Source organism: Lactuca serriola, chromosome 4, assembly GCF_051521515.1.
Source record: "Lactuca serriola cultivar US96UC23 chromosome 4, Lser_US96UC23_V15, whole genome shotgun sequence".
Lineage (NCBI taxonomy): Eukaryota > Viridiplantae > Streptophyta > Magnoliopsida > Asterales > Asteraceae > Lactuca > Lactuca serriola.
This window is the reverse complement of record NC_136411.1, coordinates 5,385,232-5,404,964: the sequence shown is the minus strand read 5'-3', so window position 1 is coordinate 5,404,964 and position 19,733 is coordinate 5,385,232. Positions and strand designations below refer to the sequence as shown.

Genomic DNA, 19,733 nt, shown 5'->3' with positions numbered 1-19,733 from the left:
TTAAGGGGAGAATGTTACAGAAGAAAAGCGTGTTTCTAATCATATCCAACATTTAGGGGGGGGGGGATGTTTAATCAAGAAATCTTGAATATGATTATGTGGCGTTTATGTATTTCAGTGCGCAATTTAGAGTTTACTTTGATGTTTAATCACATTGTACTTTTTGTAGTCTGTGGGAACACTACGATAAATAGTGTTGTAGTCTTATGTGTAAGGAAGAGAGAGAGAGAGAGAGAGAGAGAGAGAGAGAGAGTTCTTAACCTTCCTATTTAGTACACTTTGATTACCTTCTGGACATTAATGGAGCTTAAACAAAATTATTTACATTTAGTGTTCTTACATTTTCGGTTGATTCACGATTGATTGTTCTTATTCCGCAATGTTATTTACAATGGGATCCTACACATGCATATGAGTTTTGGTGCAATCTCTTAATGTTTGACCTAGAATGGATGGAGGATATCATGTCCACCAAGTAATCATTTTTATGGGCCTTTTGGAGTCCCCTTTAGCTTCTAGAAAAGTTATAGTGAAAGGCTTAATGGATTAAGGACTTAAATCTTGGATTTATGCTTCAGACTGTAGTCACGACATGACACAAGGTGTGTCATGACGTGACCATGAAAGATCTCATTTCTATTGAGTTTTGTGGGACTCACGACGTGACAGAAGGGTGTTCACACTGTGAGGTCAACCCAAAGGATTGTCCATGATTGAGTTGGCCAAGTTAGAGCGAGCCAAGTTGAAATTGGGTCGAGTGTACTCTCACGACATGACCAAGGGCTGGTCACAACATGAGGATAATTGATTGAAATTGATGGTTGTTGATTTTGACTGTTGGCTGTTGACTTATTGATGTGGTTGACTTTTGGTCAAGATTGTTGAAATTAGAAGGTAGACTTAGGGTTTACCTCGTGTGGATTGATATGAGGTTTTTAGCCCCTATCATTGGGTGGTGAGAGTTGTTAGTTGTGGTCGAAACGACATTGAGCTGAGTTTTAGTTGTCTTTGTGAGTTAGGTGAATCTCTTCACTATACTCGTGGGTCGAAGGCACCAATGCCAACCCTTTGGATTGTGTTAGGATTGATGCTAACTGTCTTTGTGACCCTTGGATGTGTATGATGGGTTAGGCCCTTTATCTGTATGTTTGGGTTAGGCTCGTTTCGCTTGTTGGATGGGGCCCCTAGGTTGTGTTATGTAGGATGTTAGTTGTCTTTGTGACTCTTGCATGTGTATGTTGGGCGGGGCCCGAGGTTATGTATGGTATGGGGTATTTTGGGGAACTCACTAAGCATTATGCTTATGGTTCATGTTTATTGTTTAAGGTACTTCTGGTTGGTTCCAGAGGGAAGGAACTGAGATGATTACACTGCATCCCTAGAGTTTATTCTGCATTGACTTTTTTTGATATTTACTTTGATGTTTGAGAAAACTATTACTTGATTTCCTTTTGAAGCAATTGAATGAATGGTTTTATCAAATAAAAAAAATGAAATTATTATTATGATTTTTTGGGGCATTACAAAAAAACATTTTAAAAGTTGTCAAAGTTTGAGTCAAAGCCCATGTAGCCCACAAGTCTTCGGACTTACATAGTTTGTGCTATGTACTTAGGTATGGAAGCGAAGATAAAGTGTGCTGTTAGAAGGACTGCAATGGAAATCGGAGAATGTTGTAGAATTCATTCTCTTATGTTATAGCTATTGATATGTTTTGTGATACCGAAAGTTGTAAAGTATGATAAATGTTTTAAAAGTTTTTGTAAAAGCACATTTTCATTGATAATAAATAGTGTTTAAAAAGTAAGTGTTACAAGTGCTGTGTATTCATTGGATCCTACTACAATCAAATAAAAATAATATAACCATATTTATATTTATGGTCCTTTAGTTTGTATATAATTTATGCACTAATCCTTTTCATACCCAACATTTTACTATACATGGACGTTTCCTAACATTTATTTTTTATTAAGTGTAGTGTATTCATTGAATCAAATCAAATAATATAACTATATTTACATTTATGTCCTTAAGTTGTATATAATTTATGTAATAATCCTTTTTTTACCCAACAATTATTATATATGGACGTCTTCTAACTTCAGTTTTTTATTGAGTGCGGTGTATTCATTGAATTAGATCAAATTAAAATAATTTGACTATATTTACATTTATGGTTATTTAAGTTGTATATAATTTACGTAATAATCATTTTCATACACAACATTTTAATATAAATGGGCATCTCTCGTAAACTTCATTTCTTTATTGAACGTGGTGTGTTCATTGAATCTCCGTAGGATCAAATCAAAATAATATAACTATATTTATATTCATGGTCCTTTAAGATATATACAATTTATGTATTAAACCTTTTTATACCCAACATTTTACTATATACGGACGTCTCCCAAACTGTTTTTTATTTGAGTGTGGTGTATTCTCAAATCAAAATAATAGAATAATATTTACTTTATGGTCTTTTAAGTTGTATAAAATTTATGTAATAATCTATTTTATATCTAATATTTACTATAAATAGACGTCTATTAAACTTCATTTTCATTGTGATATTTTGAAAAACGACTTGTTAAGTAAAAAAATGAGTTGGTAAGAATATTTTTTATAGTTTGATGAGTTAAATGACAATGTATGTTCATTTATTATTATTAAGATATTTATGTTTTTTATAAAACACATCTACTATAATAAATGAAGGTTTTTTTGTCACATGTCATTTTCTCCTTCATTTGGACACATGGTATTTTCTAACATTTTTAGATTTTTTATTTTCCACTTGTCATTTTATTGTATTTTTCATTTTATTAAATTAAAATTCCACATTTAATATGTAAGGTAATATATATGTAAAGTATTTATTAGAAATGATTTATATATATAATGTATCTAATACATTAAAGCCTCTTTAATTTTAATAATTCAAAAGATTCCTCATTTTTTTTTATAAATTCAAACTTTTCAAATTGTTAAAATTTTATATATTTTTTTTTTAAATAAACTCATGTAATACATGGGTTTCACACCTAGTATGTATTGATTAGGCTAATGTATTTACACAAATAAATGAAGATACTAAAAATATTTACTTTACCCGATAACATATCATAATTTTAAACTAGTATGGTATAAAATTTTAACCAATCAAAAAAGTTGATTTTATTATTAAGAAATAAAGTATAAAAGAGTTATTAATTTAAAATAATCTAACAAAATAACAAATTGTTTTATCAAAATAAAAAAGTATAATAAAAAATAAATAATTATTCGTGAATAAAAAAAATCAAACATTAATATGGCTGGTTAATAATAGGCAATTAATTAATGCAGCTAATTAAATTCATGATCTTCAACGGTTGGGGGCACAAACGGTTCGTTTGACTACAAAGTGAATGCCACTAACTCTTCATATTTCTTCATATTAATGCAGGAAGATTCTAATTAAATTCATGATCTTCATATTTCTTCTTCTTCTTCGCATCCGCTTTTCCAATTTCGTTCCTCAGAACACTTATTTTCTTGACATTTTGAGGTTCTTAACCATTTTACTCTGGTGCTCCAAGAGTAAAATAAATTGATTTCAAGAAATTAGTAACAGCGGGAAGAAGACGATGATGTCGGAGGGCAAGCGTTCTCTTTCTCATGCTCTCCTTTTTTTCTTGAGTTATCCATTCTATAAACCCACGTTACCCATACTCATAATTTCCATCCGATGATCAATAACTGTTCATCTTACGCCACCTAGCCTGCTGCTTCCCTCTTCTTTTCCCTTCTTGATCGAACGCTTCACTTAACTTTTCCTCTACCGCCTCTGTTTCTTGAAACCGAAGCTTCTCACCCCAAATATCAACTTATACGCCCCCAACCCCAATGTAGCGAAGACTTGAAATATTCTTTCGTTTGATCTCAGCTAATCAAACATCCAAAATCTTGAATCAAAGCATCGAGAAATAACGAATGATTTTCTTCCACTTTTTTCTTCGACATCTCTGCTTTCACCCAAATCGACGCCTCTCACAGGCGATGGTCGTAGTGGACGAGAGGGTCCACCGTTTATTCCCAATTTCACAATCTTGAGGAATTTTTTGAACCCTGTTGGTTTTCATGTAACATTTACTTGGGTTTGACCTGTTTTTTATTAGATTAGGGATTCGGTTATGTATGACTTATGTTTTGTGGTATGTGTTTGTAGGACCTGTGACATGTCATGGGAAAGACAGAAGAAATTTTGTTTATATTCAGTTCTCGGTAAGTTCTGTTGCTTTTATTCTTTTTCAATTTAAATATTCTCATTGTAATTGTAAGATACAATTGGGTGATACTAAATTCTTGTTGTATGTATTAGTTTTGATTGATTATAACTTTCCCCCAACTGAACTCATTCCTAGATGCTTTCTAATCATCTACCAACAAATCCTCCCTCTCAGACTCAAGTTAGAGTGTAACTTCCCATTCTCTGTCAACTTCCTCATCAATGAAGATACATATTCTCATGTTGGTTTTCCTTTTCCCTTTTAGATATATATATATATATATATATATATATATATATATATATATATATATATATATATATATATTGTTCAAGAATCTTGATTTCTGTTGCTTCATCTCAACAAAATACTGTAAATCAAGGTGAATAGATGTTTTTGTTTTGAGAGTATTCAAGCTATTTCACTATCTGATTTGCTGCTGCCTTTTATTTTGGTGGATAGCATGCTGCATGCTGCTTCACTACATTTCCCTGTTGTTCCTTTGGTTGAAGATATGAATATGCTTTTATTTTTCTGTTTTGATTGCAACTGCCAACTAGATAATTAAAAACTGTTTGCTAAAAAATATATTATTTACTTTTGCAGGGTGCTTCCAATGGTAATGGATAAGGCTATTAAAGAAATATAGTCCAGAAGAGTGTTTCAAACAACAATGGCACTTGTTTTAAAGTTAGTTCTTTTTTTGAATCCTCTAAATTCTGATGAGAACTATATCCATACTGGCTTGAAATCTGTCTCTTATATTACTAGCAAGGTTCATTGTTAAGCATTTCTGTTTTTTTCATGTGTGATTGATTAATTGTGTATTATTTTCAGATAAGAAACTCTCTACAAATGCAAGTGAATCCCTTGAACATGCCATGCAACGTGTTAATGTGTTATTGATGACAACCTTGAGTTTTTTTAATCTTGCTGTGGGTGTTATATACATTGCATCTTGTGTTTTATATTGATTGATGCATATGTCATATATATTGGGGCTAATAATACTACAAAATGAAATTACTATGACACATTTATAGTTTTAATTCATTAATATCTTCTGAACCATTGACAACTACTAATTCATTAATCAACACTCTTTCACCGACTCCCCTAATAATTATTCTCATATTATTACATCATGTTTCTTCATTTTTAAGTCCTTAATTTATCAATCTAATCATTATTAATTTCATTCTTGTAAAACCAGGTGTCTATGAATGGTTTTCCACTGGCTATGCCCACAGTGGAATTGAACAGAGGGTTTCTTTTTGTCAGTTTGATTCAACCATTTGTTTCCCAATTTTAGAATCTTGAGGTATTTTTGAATTCTTTTGTTTTTAATTTAACTGAATTTTACTAGAGGTGTGAAGTTTCTACGTTTCATTAACCTCACACTTTTATTGGGCTTGACCTTTTTTTTATTATTTGATTACGGCTTCGGTTATGGAATATAATTCTAGATTGTTTGTGCCTTTTTAATTTTCATGAACACAATTTAATATTTTACTCTTTTTACAGGATGTTGCCACCTGAAACCATGATGGGCCCCTTCAAAGCCAACCTCATCTGGAAACCAACATCTCCAAAGGTTAACTTCTTGAATCATGGTGTTTAAAAAAAGTTAACAAATTACATATAAATACATAGAAAGCAATTTTGATAAAATTTCTTAGGTTTATATGCAAGAAAAAAGATTGCACTGTTCCGTTACATTTGTTAGTTTTTCCTTTATTAAAGTTATGCTTCCAAAACTCTTAATTTTTGCAAAATTTTCATTTTAAAAAGTTTACCTATTACATTGAGTATGTATGACTTATGACTTATGTTTTGTGGTATGTGTTTGTAGGACTTTTCACATGTTACGGGAAAGACAAAGAATAAATTTTCTTTATTTATATATTCAGTCCAAGGTATGTCATGTCGTTTTGTTGTTATTCTTTTTCACTTTCCATTTACTCATTGATACAATTACATATGAGTTGATACTAAACATTTGTATATTTCCATTTTTATAGTGGGGATCCAAGTATATCCAGAAATAGCAAAATATTTTAATTTCTTACTCCAGGTATGTTCCACCACTAACCGACTCTATATTTTGTCATTACTTTTTTACAATTAGAATTTTCTCATCTAAAATTTCCAATTAAAGCATTCTACTCTCAAAAATCATTCATTTTACATTGAATTTTCAAAAATCATCCCATTTTTAGCATTCTACTTTTACTTTTCTTTCTGTTACATCATTAGTGGTGGCAACTCTCAACCCAACCCGTAAACCGACACTGACCCAACCCTAAAATAGACAGATTTGTCGGTCAACCCTCAACCTATCATTGAAATATTAAACTTTTCATTTCTCATATATGCATTTACTTTGAAAAAACTTCCAATTCTACTTCAAAAACATCCATTTTATATTGAATTTTCAAAAATCATTCCATTTTTAGCATTGTATTTTAACGTTTTCTTTTTGTAGCATCGTTAAACTATCAAACTTCTCTTTTTCTCATCTATGCATTTTACTTTGAAAAGACATCCAATTAAAGCATTCTACATTCAAATACTTCCATTTATATTGAATTTTCCAAAATCATCTCATATTTAGTATTGTTCTTAAACTTTTCTTTTTGTAGCATCATTGAAACATCAAACTTCTCTTTTTCTCATCTGTGCTTTTTACTTTGTAATAACTTCTCATTAAAGCATTTTACATTCAAAAACTTCAATTTTACATTGAATTTTCAAAAATCATTAATCATCCCATTTTTAGCATTGCGCTTTAACTTTTTCTTTCTATAACATCATTGAAACATCGAACTTCTTTTTTTCTCATCTATGCATTTTACGTTGAAAAAAAACTTACATGTAAAGCATTGTACTTTCAAACCATCAAATTTCTCTTTTTCTCATCAATGCAGTTTACTTTGAAAAAATTTCCAATTAAAGCATTCTACTTTCAAACCATTTTACATTCAATTTTTAAAAATCATCTCTTTCTTAGCATTGTACTTTAACTTTTTCTTTATGTAGCATCATTGAAACATTAAACTTCTTTTTTTTCTCATCTATGCTTTTTACTTTGAAAAAACTTCCATTTTACATTTAATTTTCAAAAATCATCCCACTTTTATCATTGTACTTTTACTCTTTTTTTATTTAACATCTTTGAAACATCAAACTTCCTATTTCTCATCTATGCATTTTACTTTGAAAAAACTTTCAATCGAAGCATTTTATTTTCAAAAACATACATTTTGCTTTTGATTTTCAAAAATCATCCCGTTTTTAGCAGTGTACTTTAACTTTTTGTCATGTGTGCCTTTTACTTTCAAAAAAGTGAAAGGCACAAAGTCAAAAAGTCAACCCCTACTAATTTAAAAAGTACTTAAACCCTAAATTACAAAAATGGTCCTTGTAATTTGCCAAAAGTCATAAAGTTGATCCCTGCTAACTTTTTTTGATGCAAACGGTCCTTGTGGTTTGCAAAACATGCATAGATGGCCCTTTTTACTAACTTCGTTAGTGACTGAATCTATAAGGGCATTTTCGTTTTTCTTTTATGTATTTTACTTTGAAAAAAACATACAAGTAAAAGCATTGTACTTTGAAAAAGTTCCATTTTACATTTTATTTTAAAAAATCATCCCATTTTAATCATTGTACTTTAACTCTTTCTTTATTTAACATCTTTCAAACATCAAACTTCTCTTTTTCTTATCTATGCATTTTTCTAGAAAAAACTTCCAATTCAAGCATTCTACTTTCAAAAACATTCATTTTACACTGAATTTTCTAAAATCATCCCATTTTTAGCATTGTGCTCTAACTTGTTTATTTCTGTAACATCATTGAAACATCAAACATTTCTTTTTGTCATCTATACATTTTATTTTGAAAAAAATTCCAACTAAAACGTTCTACTTTCAAAAGTTTCCACTTTACGTTGCATTGTTATATAATCATTCACTTTAACTTTTTTTTTAAGTAAAATTATTGAAACATCAAACTTCTCAATTTTCATCTTTGCATTTTACTTTGAAAAAACTTTCAATTAAAACATTTTATTTTCAAAAACTTCTAATTTACATTTGATTTTCAAAAATCATCCAATTAAAGCATTCTACTTTCAAACAATCAAATTTCTCTTTTTCTCATCAATGCATTTTACTTTGAAATTTTTTTCAAATTAAGCATTCTACTTTCAAAAACTTCTTTTTAACATTCAATTTTCAAAAATCATCCCACTTTTATCATTGTACTTTTACTCTTTTTTATTTAACATCTTTGAAACAACAAACTTCTCATTTCTCATCAATGCATTTTATTTTCAAAAACTTTCATTTTACATTCGATTTTCAAAAACCATCCCATTTTAGCGTTATACTTAAACTTTTCATCATCTATACAAATTACTTTGAAAAAAACTTGCAATTAAAGCAATTTACTTTCAAAAACTTCAATTCGTTGAAAGATCTAACATTTCATTTCTGATCTATGCATGTTACTTTGAAATTTTTTTCAACCAAAGCATTTTATTTTTAAAATTATCCGGTTTACATTCGATTTTCAAAAATATCCCATTTTTAGCATTGTACTTTAATTTTTTTTATCTATGCATTTTATGTTGGAAAAAATAACAATTAAAGCATTTTACTTTCAAAAACTTCCATTTTACATTCAAATTTTATAAATCATCGTATTTTTAAAATTGCACTTTAACTTTATCTTTCTATAACATCATTGAAACATCAAACTTTTTTTTTCTTAGCTATGCATTTTAACTTTGAAAAAATTTCCAATTCTAGCATTCTACTTTCAAAAACTTTCCATTTTCCATTGAGTTTTTTTAATGTTATCACATTTTTAGCATTGCACTTTAACTTTTTTTTTATGTAACATCATTAAATCATCAAACCTCTCTTTTTCTCATCTATGCATTTTATTTTGAAAAAGCTTCCAATTATAGCATTCTACTTTCTAAAATATCTTATTTTTAGCATTTTACTTTACCTTTTTCTTTATATAAAATTATTGAAACATCAAACTTTTTTTTTCTCATCTAAGCATTTTACTTTGAAAAGAGCTTACAATTATAGCATTCTACTTTCAAAAAACATCTAACGTATATTCAATTTTAAAAAGTCATCCCATTTTTTTGCGTTGCACTTAAACTTTTTCTTTTAGTTATTAATATCATATTGCATTTTCAAAAATCATGATTTTTTTTAGCATTTTATGTTAACCTTTTTTTATATATGCATTTTGCTATGAAAAAAACTTACAAATATAGCATTGTACTTTCAAAAACTTCCATTTTCCATTCGATTTTCAAAAATCATCCCTTTTTTCCCATTGCATTTTAACTTTTTCTGTATGTAACCTCATTGAAACTTCAAACTTCTCATTTTTCATCTATGCATTTTACTTTTAAAAACTTCCAATCAAAGCATTTTATTTTCAAAAACTTACTTTTTACATTCGGTTTTCAAAAAAGCGTCCCATTTTTAGGATTGTACTTTAACTTTTTTCTCATGTAAACATTTTACTTTGAAAAAACATACAATTATAGCAATGTACTTTCAAAAACCTCCATTTTAAATTCAATTTTTATAAATCATTCCATTTTTAGCATTACACTTGTATTTTTTTTTATTTAACGTATTTGAAACATCAAACTTCTCATATCTCATCTATGAATTTTACTTTTATCAAAGCATTTTTTTTTCAAAAACTTCCTTTTGACATTCGGTTTTCAAAAATCATCCCATTTTTAGCATTGCACTTTAAGTTTTTCTCATGTATGCATTTTACTTTGAAAAAAAATACAATTAAAGCATTCTACTTTCAAAAACTTCTATTTTACATTCGATTTTAAAAACAACATCCCATTTTTAGCATTGTACTTTAATTTTTTTTTATGTATGCATTTTTACTTTGAAAAAAACTTACAATTAAAGCTTTTTACTTTCAAAAACTTTAATTTTACATTCAATTTTCAAAAATCATCCCACTTTAAGCATTGCATTTTAAGTTTTTTCTCATGTATTCATTTTACTTTGTGCAAACTTACCAATAAAGCGTTGTATTTTCAAAAAGTTCCATTTGACATTCAATTTTCATAAATCATCCCATTTTTAGCATTGCATTTTAGTTTTTTCTTTATGATACATCAAACTTTTCATTTCTCATCTAGACATCTTACTTTGAAAAAACTTTCATTCAATGCATTTTATTTTCAAGAACTTTCATTGTACATTCGATTTTCAAAAACCATCCCATTTTAGCATTGTACTTAAATTTTCTATCATCTATACAATTTCCTTTGAAAAAAACTTACAGTTAAAGCATTGTACTTTCAAAAACTTCCATTTTACATTCAATTTACAAAAATTATCCCATTTTTACCATTTACTTTAACTTTTTCTTAATGTAACATTATTGAAAGATCAAACATTTCATTTCTCATCTATGCATGTTACTTTAAAAAAACTTTCAATCAAAGCATTTTATTTTCAAAAATTTCCAGTTTACATTCGATTTTAAAAATCTTATTAGCATTGTACTTTAACTTTTTTTCATCTATGCATTTTAGGTTGAAAAAATTTCAATTAAAGCATTGTACTTTCATAAACTTCCATTTCACATTAAAATCATCCTATTTTTTCCATTGCACTTTTAACTTTCATCAAACCTCTCTTTTTCTCACCTATGCATTTTACTTTGAAAAAGCTTCCAATTATAGTTATAGTTTCAAAATTATCCTATTTTAGCATTGCACTTTACCTTTTTCTTTATATAACATTATTGAAACATCAAACTTTTTTTTTCTCATATATGCATAGTACTTTGAAAAGAACTTACAACTAAAGAATTCTACTTTCACAAAACTTCCAACTTATATTCACTTTTCAAAAATGATCCCATTTTTTGCATTGCCCTTAAACATTCTCTCTTTATGTAACATCATTGAAACGTCAAACGTCTCATTTCTCATCTATGCATTTTACTTTGAAAAAACTTTAAATTAACGCATTTTATTTTAAAATTTTCCATTTTACATTCAATTTTCAAAAAATTATCCCATTCTTTTTTTTTTCATGTAAGCATTTTAGTTTGAAAAAAACTTACAATTAAAACAACGTATTTTCGTAAACTTCCATTTTACATTCAAATTTTATAAATCATCTCATTTTTAGAATTGCACTTTAACTTTATCTTTCTATAACATCATTGAAACATCAAACTATTTTTTTTTCTCATCTATGCATTTTACTTTCAAAAATACCTACAATTAAAGCATTCTACCTTCAAAAAACTTCCAACTTATATTTAATTTTCAAAAATCATCCCATTTTTTGCATTGCACTTTAAAATTTTCTTTATGTTATTATTAGCATCTTGTATTTTCAAAAATCATGATATTTTTAGCATTGTATATTAACCTTTTCTCATATATTAACCTTTTCAAAGGGGAACTCGTCAAGTCAGATGAAGAAGGGTCCCTAGTGTTAAAGGCGTACTCGTTGAGTTCAAGGAGAACTCTACGAGTAAGATCGAAGTCCAGAAGTAACCTATGAATTGTGGGACTCGACGAGTTGATGAGTAGGTGTGATAGGTTTAGGGTCGGGGGTTCGATGTCGGGGTAAGCCCGTAGTATGTTAGATGATAGTATGTCTCCGGGCCGAGGTCCGATGCCAGGGAAATCCTGAGGAAGATTCTTATGTTGTATGTTAGATTATACATGTTGTCTCTGTGATATTTGTATGTGCCTGGTAGGGAGGTGAGTGTGGACGAGGTCTCGTATGTCTCAACATTAGCAAAGTAGGAGTGAGGCCCGTGAATGGAAGGTAGTGACTGTGGGCGAGGGCCTGTATCTCACTACTAACAGGAGTATTGACGGGGTTCCACAACTTCTGCAGCAGGGCAGGGGCAAGGCCTTAGTTAGGCGAGGCCTTAGATCAGGGAGCAGTTAGAGAGTCTATTTATTAATATGCTATTTGATTGTATGCATATGTGAGGTGAGCAAGGCCCGGAGGCAGGCGAGGCCTAAGAGAGACCTGATGCCTGGCGGGGCCGGATGTCGAGCAAGGCCTGATGCAACAAATGAGTTTTAGCCTGAGATGTTTACTCTGATAAAACGAACAAGTGTTTTGAAATGATACCCTGTTGTGATATATAATCCTTTAGTTATGGTTGAAATGACTTAATACTTATAGTTTTATTAATGTTTTAAAAAGAAATTTTTGGTCATTATTTTTAGAATGTTACAAGTTGGTATCAGAGCCTTGGTTTAAGGGATTCGGCCATGCTCCCGGGTGTGTCTGAACTCAAACTAAGGACTTGGTATAAATTTTTCAAAAGTAAAACCCTTTTATAAAAAGAAGTTTGAAAAGAGAAAAGAACTTTGAAAAGAACAAAGTGTGTGATGCGTGCAATCAGCTGAGCTCAAGTAAGTTTTCCCAAGATACGTATACATGATATGTTATGTTATGTTATGATTATGAGAACTGCATGCTAGATTAGGGCTAAGGATCTAAGAGGATGCTTTATATGCCTATTATATGTGCTTGTCGACTCGCATGCTAGTACTGATCAGTCAGTGATATGATAGCCTGTTTAGGTTATGCTTGATTGTATGAGCCTTTGAATTGCATGTATAGATTCCTAATTAGAGGATAGGATGGTTGGATTGGAATATTATGGATAGATTTTCCATTGTCTATATGTTGCTTGCTTTGTGCTTTGTAGGACTCTTAGTAATATGAGTTAGCTATTAAGTGAATATGCTAAGTCAAATGTGGCACAGGCTGGATAATCTCAAAGTGATAGATTTGACCCTATTGCGCAACTCTTAAGTGAATATGCTAAGTCAAATGTGGCACGAGGAATGGGAGTTAAGGAAACTTCCCGACGTTGGGTTCATGCACGCACGATTGGTCGAGGGCTGATTGGGAATCAGGTTCGAAATTTTCGTCAAGGTGCGAGTTTAGGCAGGATTTAAGACTGCGGGACAGCCACAACATTTCCCTAGAAGTGAGTCGGTGAGGGAAGTGATGTAAGACTGTGGGTATCTCCTAGGATGATAAGAATCAGGAAAGGATAGCAAACTGAGTTTAGGAGAGGAGTGGGCCTGTATAGCCCTAGATAGGTGAGACCTGTAGAACAAGCCGCTCTGAAGTATAGTTTGGGTGAGACCCATGGGCGAGGCCCGTGTACTTATAGCAGCAAGTGAGACCTAGTAGCGACCTTAGGGTCAGTATAGGGAATTGAGGATCCTAGACCTTCTAGAGCCAGAATGGCTAGGATGATAGAGCGTTTCAGGGAGCCAAAGTTTTCTTCGGAAGTCGATGAGAACGGCTAGGGGATGGTTCTTGCGTTCAGTAACCGGTGAGAGTTCGGTATCCCGGATTATGGCAGATTAGTTGGGACTAGGGTGGTCTCGGTTCATCCGGAAGGCGGATGAGAGTCAACAGGACTTCAGGCAGGAGTATTGATAAGGGATTTTGTGCGTAGAGCAGTGAGCTGATCAGGAGATGCTAAGTCACTCACGGTGGGATTAAATAATCTCAGAGTAATTGATTTGACTTTGTGACGTAGCTCTTGTCTGAGTATTAACCGTTGCAGAGAGGGATCTTCTACTCGAAGGATTATTTGATTCATATGTTGGGTGGAGCTTTTAGTATTGGAGCATCGTAAGTGAATCATTCAGTGGGTAATGGTGTGATGGTCAGCACTGGAAGTGGTCAGGATTGCAGTTTCAGCAGAGGATTTGTCCCTGATGGAGTTAAGAAAGGTGGTTGCTTATGGCAAGGCCCAAAAGATTGTGCCTTCACCGATGCCCCCCGCGGTACCAATCCCGGAACCATTGCTTCCCGATCAAGTACGAAGCAGGTCTTTATAGAGAGGAGTGTCGAGCAAGCCCTGCTCCAAGACGGCTGGGGCGCTGGTTCGATTCTAGCGCAATACACGAGTATTCGTGGCATTGTTCACACTCCACAAGGGAGACTCCTAAGTCCTACATGTCGCAAATAAATGAACAGTGAACCCGACAAAGTGTGCTATATTTGATTGGAACCCGGTTCATCGAGAACCTACTCTCATAGATTCCTTTCACCAAGTCATTGCCAGCAATCCGCTCTTATCCCTTGGTGTCAAAGGGCGAGTTCCTTTCTTGTCTTGCCCAAAAACTTTCTTTATTCTCATTGGAGAAAGCCTTTCTCTCTACTTTCTTTGACAGGGGCGGAAAATACCACTCTATCAATAACAAGAGAAAAGTAGCAATTCCGTTTCAAATGGTTTGAGCTTGGAAGCAACCTGCTATCTATCGATAGGCGAGAACAGACTACTATTGGCTGCTTCGCCTATCAATTCTATTATGGCCGGCTTGGATACATCAGAGGAAGACTATCATCTCTATCCGGGTACGATCATAGCATAGCTTCATTCATTCGTTGAACCTTGGGGATAACCATTAGCATTGCGGTCAATCACCACACCACCTCTATCATACATATGACATTACACGACGCAAGAGTATATGGCCAACACACAACTAAAGCATCTACGTTCCGCTTGCAGCCAATACAACCACAACCTAACTTGCACGAGATTGAACAACCGAAGCTACTGGCAGTCCCGAGGGGACGAAATCCTCCAATAAGAGTTAGCAGTATTGAACAAGTGAGTCATCGGTCCGGGGAAAGAAAAGGACTGCCTTTGAAAAAAGAAAAAAGGAACTCGCTTAACTCGCTAGGCCTTCGGAACAATGGCGATTCTGTTCATGCTTCAGACGATTTGGCTAATTATATTAGACTTATTCTATTATAAATAGAAAGGAGAACCTATAGGCCTGTTTAGCGCCTTTCCAAAGTAAACCTAAAAAAAACCTTTGCTTTGGGAAGTCACGACCGAGTGAAAAATGAAAAACGTCCGCTAACGCCCACGGGAGAAGATCTTTTTTAGATCTGCAACGAATGTCTTGTATCTATGAAGAAAGATTTATCCCTGGGTTAAGACCCTGAATGCCATACCTTGCTGAAGGCAATTCACGAGAGACTCGCGCACAGTTCCCTTTGACTAACACAGGAGACCTGAAAATGGGGAACGGAGGACAGAGCGAGATCAGATACCCCTTGGTTTGGTAATGGCTTAATCTATAGATAGAAAGCCCTATGTTGGGAAACTACCACGTTAGGTTTGGAGAGAGATAGGACCGATTATATAATAGGGGGAGCAGATGCAAGCTTTTTCTTTCAATAGCCGGCCAAATGACTACAGGATCATTGGTCTACTCTACCTCAATTCACCATTTCGAACCTTATACAGAAGGTTTTTCCGTACCATCTTCTACCTATACCCTAGTTGAAGCACCTAAAGGAGAATTTTGTGTCTTTCTGGTCAGTAATGGAAGCAATCGTCCCTACCGTCGTAAAATAAGAGCACCTGGCTCTGCCCATTCACAAGGACTTGATTCTATGTCCAAACAACACATGCCAGCAGATGTGGTCACCATTTCGGTAATGGAATCAATAGCTTGCCCGAACAAGACCCTAGCTTTATTGCGAGCCAAAAATATTGATAAATTTCCCTTCCAAAGGGATCGTTGTGGCATGAACTCATTTCTGCCTTTCCTCACCCCCGCCCTACCTTGTAACGGAGACTAATGGGTTGACGGCAGTGAGGAATGGGAATAACAAAGCATAAATTTTGAAATGAGCACGTCAATATATAAATTGTTTCATTATTCGCTATTTCCGGTTCTTTTCGTTGCATTCACTTAAAACAAGAAAGAACCACCAGTGTTTGGTGCAGCACCTGCATTTTAGTGCATTCTTCTTTCTTTCCTTGGTCTTCCGTTCCGTCATATTCCTAATAACTTACCCAATGACACCGAATTAACCGCAAATGCACATTTCTTTTATCAAATCTTAGTGACATGGTCTAATCATCAGAGTAGTATTTTATCATGGTGTCGGATCCTAAGTTTTATGGATTCCTTCTGTTACCGGGGTTGACCCTAAAGCCATAATGTCTCAAAACGAGGAGGCCATAGAGAAAGTCTTTTTTATTCCTTTGTCTCAAACTTCGTGAAGAACTCCATTCTATCTCTCCCTAGTTACGAACAACAACTTTGTGAACAACCCGACCTGAGGAACTACCAACAACGGAAGAACTAGCAACAATGGGAGAAACCTTTTCTAACCTCAGCTTCACCCCCTTCCTTGGGACTCTTTCTTTGATGATATGCCCTAAGCCCCTTTCAAAAGACTGAAGTCATTGGTGCTATGCATAAGGGGTAAGAGCGTCATAAAGACTATTGGTAACTATCATAGACTTGACTCATTTTATGGGCTTGAATTCCTTTCCCCGAGTTAGAGGGGTTTTCTGAAGGTCTTCCTCAAGGGCCACTTGGTTCTCAAAAAGGCTGTTATCCCCGGCCAGAGTAGAAGTAGGCAAACGGATGTTTCTGGGGGAAATACGGGAGACGGAGACAGGTGGTTAGGCGAGATTCTAACTTCTGGCTCATCGCAATTCCATTTCTTAAAGTGCAAGTCCAGTTTTCTCTTTTTATGAAAGTGAAAGTCAGGTTTGCCCCTTCTTTCAATTCCAAAGATGCTCTCAAATTGTTGTTCAAGATTATTTTACCCTAAGGCTTCTCGCGGTCAGGCAAGCGTGGCAGAGCGTAGCATGTATCCAGCCATCCAAACTACTTACTAAAGGGCAAGCACCAACGAATTACTCACTTCATTCACAGCGCGGGGGAGAGACAGAGAGGGGTCATTAATAACTCATAGCCGGGGTAAAAAGGTCGTACTTCCTTACTCAAGTCATTGCTTTGATCGAACCATAGGCCGAAAAGAAAAGATTTTTTAGATACTCAACCATAGGCTGAAAAGAAAAGATTTTTTAGATACTTGAGTATCTAAAAAATCTTTTCTTTTCGGCCTATGGTTCGATCAAAGCAATGACTTGAGTAAGGAAGTAGGACCTTTTTACCCCGGCTATGAGTTATTTAGAATTAGAGTAAGGGCACGCCATTTGAAATGCCTTTTCTTGCTTTCGACAGGACCCCCTTCCGACAGGAGAAAAAAGATTACGCCAATGCCATTTGCCAATGATATAGAGTTTCTAGCAATTACGACTATAAAGGAAAGGAGATGAATTAAAGAATCGTACTGCAACTATTGAAGAGAGATCAGAGCTAGTACTAGAGGAAGCGATAGCGGACAAAAGAGCTCAAAGAGCAGTGCAGCTAAGTGGGAAGATCTATGATCTATTTGAAAGAGCATATAGCAAAGACCGGTATATTGCACATACTGATTGATTGATTGTATAGATTGAGTCTCAATTAGAGAGTTATGATATATCTATAGTACCCCCGTCGATGAACTACGCTTCTTTAGCACAGGCCACTGAGTGAAGTTGGAAGGTTCAATGAACTACGCGAAGGGGAAATCTTGGGCGCTATTGTTGTCTATATACAAGTGGTGTAGGCGAAGCTGTGGCGACTCGTGGAGTAGACAGCGAGCTCCGCTTGAACAGAAAGTAGCAAGCTGCAAGCACTACTCCAAAAGCAGTGAGCTCCGCAACAAAAGCGAAGCGAGCCGCGGTAGCCTATTAAGTTTTTCAGCTGCATCGTACCGTACTATGGGAGGGGTCCATACCTCCTTTAGATAGAGCCCCCCTGCTCCTAATGTAGAGCTAGAACTACTGCTACCGTGGAATCCGCGGTCACACATAAGTATCTCGCCTTCCAAAGGACTTCGGAAACTGCAATCGAATTGATCAAAAAAGAGAAATAGGGCCAAGTCTTCTAGTTGCGCCTCTAACCTTACTACGCTACCCTGATAAAAGGTCGAATTCAGCAGGACTGCAGGCACGAAATGTCGATCAAATCCGTTAAAGGAAGCCTAATCAAAGTGGGCAAACAAGAAGATATGACTGAGTTGATGATGGACCGGATCTCGAAAGGCGAGAGGCTTTCATAAAGACGTATGAGAAACGGAGGGTCGAGAGAGGCTTATTGCACGATCCACCCAACCGCTAATAAATGTTGCATAAGATAGTGGAAGGCCGGCCCCCGCCCATCTGGAGGTGCACATCCATTTATGAACAGATACAAAGGGCTAAAGAGAGAAGTCCATGGAGAACTACCAAATCCAATGACTTTGATTTGTTCATACCATTCTGTCATCGATCACTGTTGGGTCGGTTGGTGAGTCACGCAAAAAAAGCATCGAGAAAGGTCAAGCATATATGTTTTATGAAATGATCAACGGTTTCATTTATGTTATGCCCTGCATCGTGTTCGTCTGTGTTTATTGAGCTTTCAGCGCCATGCGCTTTGCTTCGCTTTATAAAAGAGAGAGAGCCTTGTCTTGAGAGTGAAAAGAAAGGGCAAGCGATAGAAAGGATAGTCCCTCGCGTGTTCGCGAGAACTACTAGAAAATGGTGAGATCATTAGATCATTAGTGAAAGAAGGACCAACGATGATCCTATCCTAAAGGAGAAGGAGTAGGAGGAGTCAGTTTTCTTTGAAGATCGAGGAATCAATCTCCCAATTATGCCATTCGGAAGAAGTCTTCTACAGAGGGAAAGCCTGTTACGAGTAAGTGGAGAAGAAAGATCTCCAAAGATTCTTATCTCATTCCATTCCAATGGCTCAACCAGTAACCAATGGCGAAAACTAAAAAATCCATGGTTTCCCGGTAGAACCCTATTTTGCCCAAGTTGTTTAAGAACCGGAAAAAAGAAGCGGTTTTTCGCACAGCTTGCGCATAGTGCAGGTCCCACTTGTATATCGTATTTGGCCGAAGAAGCATCGGACAGGTTGGAGTTCTTACCTTCTTGGGATTCCATGGACCAAGATATGCTTTTATTTTAATGGGCAATACCGATCTACTTTAGTAGATCATATGGATGTAGAAAAAACTTCTCATTTTGATGAATTGGAAACATATCTTTTCCATTTCTATTTACCCAATTCATATCTTTGTTTCGTGTGTTCCCCAGAGGAATTCGATCTCTTCAATCTCGGGATACCACCTAAATAACTATAACTACGGCCAGAGAGTCAAATAGGTCGGGAAGAAAGAGTCTGAGGTTGGGTTGGACGACATACATCTTGGTTGGTCCCACCACCACTGGGGACTGGACATTTATAGAATCTTTCTTCTAAAAAAGTCTTATTATATATATATATATATATATATATATAATTTTATATTCTTATTTATTTAAATAGCTGCAAGACCACAAAACGGGGTGAAAAAAACCGAAAGCCCTTCTTTTAAGTTCCTCCTAGATACATGGCTTACATACCCGGCTCAACATTCTTGGAAAACAATCGAATCGAGGGTCTGGAGGAGAATTGGCCATTCAATCTTGTGAACTAATCGAGACCGAAATTGGAGAAAGAGATACGAACGGAAAGGAATAACCAATCGATGA

General features: G+C 34.3%; 1 long non-coding RNA gene and 1 pseudogene across 1 annotated transcript; both read left to right on the top strand.

Moving 5' to 3' along the window:
* The first annotated feature begins 4,211 nt into the window (after positions 1–4,211).
* On the top strand, positions 4,212–12,485 carry LOC145100954 (uncharacterized). The gene is made up of 7 exons (XR_013705372.1): positions 4,212–4,269; positions 4,881–4,964; positions 5,488–5,595; positions 5,799–5,868; positions 6,127–6,190; positions 6,296–6,348; positions 11,754–12,485. It is a non-coding gene; the product is annotated as an uncharacterized LOC145100954 (long non-coding RNA).
* A 6,310-nt stretch (positions 12,486–18,795) lies between these two features.
* On the top strand, positions 18,796–19,391 carry LOC145099920 (putative mitochondrial protein ymf1; annotated as a pseudogene).
* The last annotated feature ends 342 nt before the right edge of the window (positions 19,392–19,733 follow it).